The sequence below is a fragment of the Hemiscyllium ocellatum genome, chromosome 41, assembly GCF_020745735.1.
Source record: "Hemiscyllium ocellatum isolate sHemOce1 chromosome 41, sHemOce1.pat.X.cur, whole genome shotgun sequence".
In the NCBI taxonomy this organism is placed as follows: Eukaryota; Metazoa; Chordata; class Chondrichthyes; order Orectolobiformes; family Hemiscylliidae; genus Hemiscyllium; species Hemiscyllium ocellatum.
Window position 1 is genome coordinate 4,655,820 of NC_083441.1, and position 6,369 is coordinate 4,662,188.

The 6,369-nt window shown below is 41.8% G+C and overlaps 1 pseudogene; it reads left to right on the top strand.

Moving 5' to 3' along the window:
* The first annotated feature begins 5,062 nt into the window (after nucleotides 1–5,062).
* On the top strand, nucleotides 5,063–5,555 carry LOC132834621 (ferritin, middle subunit-like; annotated as a pseudogene).
* Nucleotides 5,556–6,369: the final 814 nt, after the last annotated feature.

Consider the following 6,369-nt stretch of genomic DNA (forward strand, 5'->3'; position numbering starts at 1 on the left):
TGTGGAAACAGGCCCTTCGGCCCAACAAGTCCACAACGACTCGCCGAAGCGTAACCCACCCATACCCCTACACTTACCCCTTCACCTAACACTACGGGCAATTTAGCATGGCCAATTCACCTGACCCGCACATGTTTGGACTGTGGGAGGAAACTGGAGCACCCGGAGGAAACCCACGCAGACACGGGAAGAACGTGCCACCGTGCCGCCCACTAATATCTTACCGTGATACCCTGATACTGTGATGCCTTGACTTTAAGTAGAATATACAACTAAAGAGATAATGGGAACTAACATCACTTGTTTATTGTGTAGCTAGAGTGAGGTACATTGATTAATATAGTTGTACATGCTGATAAGCTAATAGAAACATGATTTTAAAAATGTAATAATCCACAGACCCTGAGGTTCGTGGACATTCAGGAACCTGCTTTCTCAGTGTCGCGGTTTTTTTTTGTTTGCAAATAAAAGATGTCCTTCTTGAAGAACACTCTGCGTCTCCTGGTGGCTCTCTATATTTTCTCCAAAACGCCTCCACCACTTCCTCTGGAAGCTCATTCCATGCACTTACCACTCTCTGCGTGTAAAAGGTGCCCATTAGATATCTTTTATATATTTCCCCTCTCACCCTAATCTTATCCCTTCTAGTTCTGCACTCTCCTATGCCAGGAAAATAACTTTGTCTATTTCCCATATGAATTCCCCACATAATTTTGTACACTTCCATAAGGTTCCTCAGCCTCTGACGCCCCAGGGAAAACAGCCCTCGCCTATTCAACCTCTCCTATAACTCAATTCCTCCATCCCTGACAACATCTTTGTAAATCTTTTCTGAACCCTTTCAGGTTTCACAACATCTTTCCGAAAGGAAGGAAACCGGAATTGCATGCAACATTCCAACAGTGGCTAACCAACATCCTGTACAGCCGCAACACGACCTCCAAACTCCTGTACTCAGTACTCTGATTCATATCTTCACTATCCTATCTGCCTGTAACTCCACTTTCAAGGAACTATGAACCTGCACTCCAAGTTCTCTTTGCTCACCAACAGTCCCTAGGACCTTATTATTAAGTGTATAAGTCCTGCTAAGATTTGCGTTTTCGAAAATGAAGCACCTCGCATTTATCTGAATTAAAATTCATCTGCCACCTCTCAGCCCATCGGCCCATCTGGTCAAGATCCTATTGTACTCTGAGGTAACCATCTTCGCTGTCCTCCACACCTCCAATATTGGTGTCATCTGCAAACGTACTAACTGAACCTCTTATGCTCACATCCAAATCATTTATGTAAATGACAACAAGTAGAGGACCCAGCACCGATCCTTGTTGCACTCCACTGGTCACAGAACTCCAGTCTGGAAACAACCCGCCACCACCACCCTCTATGTCTTCTACCTTTGAGCCAGTTATGTATCCTGGCTCGTTCTCTCTGTACTCAATGAGATCTGATCTTCCACCCAGTCTCCCATGGAGAACCTTTTCGAAAGCATTACTGAAGTCTATATAGATCACATCTACCATTCTTCACTCATCAATCCTCTTTGTTACTTCCTTAAAAAAACTCAATCAAGTTTGTGAGACAGTATTTCCCACTCACAAAACCATGTTGACTATTCCTAATCAGTCGTTGCCTGTCCAAATGCATGTACGTCCTATCCCTCAAGATTCCCTCCAACAACTTTCACACCACCGACGTCAGGCTCACTGGTCTATAGTTCCATGTTTTTTTCTTACCACCCTTCTTAAAAAGTGGCACGACGTTAGCCAACCTCCAATCTTCCAGCACCTCACCAGTGACTATCGATGATACAAATGCCTCAGTAAGAGGTCCAACAATCACTTATCTAGTTTCCCACTGAATTCTCGGGTGCACCTGATCAGGTCCTGACACAGATTCGGACAACAATCTCTGCGTCTGAGAGATAGACTTGGCCAGAGCGCAGTGGGACAGTGAGCTGTTACACTAAATGAAAATAAAGCAGTCAGCTTTGTGAAAGAGAATGAAACTGGGACAATGACCATTGGTGCCGAGAATAAAACTTGGAACATGTACTGTAGATTGACACAGTAAGGGAAAATGATCTCCAGTGCTGATAGAGTCCTGGACATCTTTTTTCTGGAACTGTCAAAGTCTGGGGAAATGAGATCTGGGATTGAGAGACATTAGCAGAACTGAACAGGTGGTGCATGATTGTGTGAATGTGAATGCATGGGTGTTTCAGTGTCTGTGAGTCTCACTGAGTGTTTGTTGTGTGCAGTAATGTGCACCTCTATGTGTTCGTGTATCAGTGTATAGGTGCACATGTACATACGTCAGTGTGATTGCATGTGATTGTGTACACATTCTGTGTAGGTGTGCATGTGTATATACTTCTGTGGGAGTGTGTTAATGTGTTTCTGTGTTATTTTGTGCTTGTATGTGATGTGTGTGGAAGCAAATTATTGCGTGAGTTTATGTCTATGTGTTTGTGTGAGTATGAATGTGTGTGTGAGAGTGAACGCGTGTGAGTGTGCACTTGTGCATAAGTGTACTCAGAGTGCAGCAGAGTGCAGCAGAGCTAGACGGTTATCAGTGATGGCATCTTTGTTTGTGTAACATTTCCCCAAATCTGCGTTTGAATATCTCTAACACAATTTGTCACTCAGAGCCTTGCCAGCATTTGCACAAAAATAACCTGTAGAAAAATGAAGCAGAAATGTCACGTAATATCTCCGTGCAGATGTTTACAAAGGAAACACATTTGTTGAATAATCATATGACCTGTTGGAGAAGTGTCAAGCTCATTAACGCATACCGCCTGATAATCCTTGTATTTTTTTTCACTAAAAATCGTGTTTGTTTGTGTAATTAACGTGAAATGAGCAGTCGATAAGTACCAGAGGTGACGGGTTTTCCTTATGTATAAAAAATGAGTGTTTTCTGACTACACTCACTCTGACGTTTTGAATGTCTAATTGAGGTCAAAATATCATAGAATCACTACAGAGTGGAAACAGGGCAGTTGGCTCAACAACAGATCATCAACCTTTGGAAAAGTATCTTACCGAGACCAAATCCCCTCCCCAAAAGTTGCAGAATCTAATTAATCTAGCTTACACATCACTGAGTAGTATGGGAAATTTAGCATGGCAAATTCATCTAACTTGCATATTTTTGAACTGTGGGAGTAAAGCATAGCATGAGGAGAAACCCCACACAGGAACGGAGAGAATATACAAACTCCACACACTCTTTCGCACGAAGCTGGAATCGAAAGCGGGTTCCATCCGTTGCGAACCACTAAGACAATGTGTGCACAAGATTCTACAAGAATTGAAAAAGGACATGTTGAGAAGATGGTTCCTCGTGTGAGGAAACCTAGAACGAAAGGCCATAGTTTTAGGATAATAAGCAGCAGATTTAAAACAGAGATGAGGAGGATTTGCTTCTCTCAAAGATCAATAAATATGTAGAATTCACAGAGTGTGGTGTTTGGCAAGAGCACAAAATAAGTCTTTGGAGGAAATAGACAGGGTTTTAATTATTAATGAGTTGAGGGAACGGAAAAGGAATTGGAGTTGAAGCCAATATTAGATCAATCATGATCATAATAAATTGTGGAGTAACCTATAGAAGTTAAATGGGCTGCAACTAGGTTTTTGTGTGTTCTTAGCGTGACTCTGGGGTAAAGTAATAGAAAACGTAGAGAGAGAGAGAGATTGAGAGAAAATGAGGCATTCTGATGTAGAATATTGTGCTATGATACAAGGTAACCCCATCTGCTAATTCAACGAAAGGCACAGAAAAGCTCATCTCACCATATAATCTGCTAAAGTATGAACAACTATTTGCAATTCCAAGCCTCCTGTATCTTATCGATTCATATCCCAATCCCCGAATAATAATATACTGATCAGATGAAACCATATTAAATTTACAGCAAATTAAGCCACCCCCAGAGATATCCATGTGTCGACTTAGGATTTCTGCTGCACAGACTTGTGAGATAAAACCTAAAGGTGCCTTTTAGAGAGAAAGGTTGTGGGCAGTCTGTATGATATTGGCAGGTGGTGCATTTTCTCTGGCTACAGTACACAAATCCTGCTTTTCATATCATTTTTTTTGATGTTGCTGAAATACTAAAATTCAAATACAATTTTTTTTAGCGTCTGTGGCATAGTTTGAACTGATTTGTTAAATTCAAACTGCTGTGAAAACATAGCAACCAAGTTAAGTTTTGGTTCACAGCCAAATGTTATATACTTCCAAATGTTGAGATTGCTGACAGTCACGTGACACTTGCTTGCAGCTTTCAGCTTTCACTCTCTCTGAAAGGTGCGATGGAACGGCACTAAATAAAAGATTGATGCCTTTTCAATCTTATTGATATTTTATCCGTAAAATTTGCGAGAATGCATCTGGCATCACATTCGTATGTATGATTTGTAAATTAAGTCTGTAACATAAAACTGCCATGATCTAGTCTCATATTTTTGTCTTTAATTTGTTCCAAAAATGAAAGACTATTACGAACCGTGTACACAAACCGTCTATGACACATTGTTCATGACATAAACATTAAAATATTGTAAGGTCAGTACCAAATTCAATAGTTCTTTTTCAATCGCAGAGTGTTTTCTCTGGTGGGTGTTAAGTTTCTTTGAAAAGCACTTCAATTCCATCATCATATAACTGTAACAGGACAACTCCAACTCCAATCTAACTGGCATCGATTGTAACTTTGAGTTACTGCTTTTAAGTTGTCAAATGCCTCCTTGCATTGTTCCGTCCTCCTAAATTGTGTGTTCTTTTGTAAATCTGCTCTGCCACTGCTCTGCTAAAGTTTGGAAAAAAAACTTCTGGTAGAATCTGCTTTGTCCGAAAGAGCCCATCTATTTCTTCGAGGTTGGTTTTGGAAATTTCTCGATGACTGGTGCTTGGTGTCAACTTTTCATGATCGTTGTTATGTCCTAATAACGTCACCTCTACTTTTGCGAATTCAGTTTTGTTTAGCTCCATTACAAGTTTTGATTCACATAATCAGTTGTCTAGGTGATAGGGTGTGGGAATAGTGAAGATGGCCTCCCAGGTGTGTCAGAACTACGACAAGGACTGTGAGGATGCTGTCAACAAGCAGATCAACTTGCAGCTCTATTCCACCTATGTTTACCTCTCCATGTACTCTTTCTTTGAGCGGGATGATGTTGCCCTGCGTCACTTTGCTGAGTTCTTCAAGGAGCAGTCCCATGAGGAACGGGAACACGCTAAGAAACTGATGTAATTCCAGAATAAACGTGGGGGCGAGTCCTCTTGTAGGGTGTCAAGAAGCCAGAGCAGGATGAGTGGGGCAATGGTCTGGAGGCAATGCAGAGAGCTCTGCAGATGGAGAAGGATGTGAACCAGAGTATGCTGGATCTGCACAAACTCTCCTATGGCCACATGGACCTCATCTGTGTGACTTCCTGGAGAGGCACGACTTGGGTGAGCAAGTGAAGTTGATCAAGAAGCTGGGAGATCACATCACCAACTTGAACATACTGGGAGCCCCTGAGAATGGCCTGGGAGAGTAGCGGGTTGACAGGCTCAGCCTGGGCAAGAGTGACTGAACTGACTGCAGGGAGCAAGACTTTGTTGTTTGTTTTTTCTATGGATGAGATCTATAGAATCTGAAGTATGGAATGTACCAACTGTAAATAAACTGCTCATTGTTGGATTGGTTTTTGCTGACTAGTAGGTCAAACTGTGTATATAGGTCTGTGCTGTGACTTGCTATCGGATGATATCTTGATCTGGATCAGTAATTCAAATCCAATCCAAATTACTTCATCTGACACCAAATTTGTGGTGTGGGGGAAAAAACCTTTTTAAGGCAAGCGAGGGAGGAGCTTAAAAATGGCCTGAGATGAGCCAGGAGGGGGCACGAGAATGCTTGGCAGAACGGATTATGGAGAACTCAAAGGCATTTTACACTTATGTGAGGAATAAGAGAATGGTCAAAGAAAGAGTAGGGCCGATCAGGGATAGCATAGGGAATTTGTGTGTGGTGTCTGAGGAGGTAGGGGAAGCCCTAACTGAGTTTTTTGCTTCTGTCTTTACGAAAGAAATGAACTTTGTAGTGAATGAAACCTTTGAAGAGCCGGTGTGCATGTTGATATGGATAGAGATAGAGGAAGCTGATGTGCTGAAAATTTTGTCAAACATTAAGATTGATAAGTCGCCAGGCCGGACCAGATTTATCCTCGGCTGCTTTGAGAAATGTAATTGCTTCGCCACTTGTGAAGATCCTTTCATCCTCGCTCTCCACTGGAGTCGTACCTGAGAACTGAAGAGAGGAAAATGTAATTCCTCTCTTCAAGAAAGGAAATAAGGAAATCCCCAGAAATT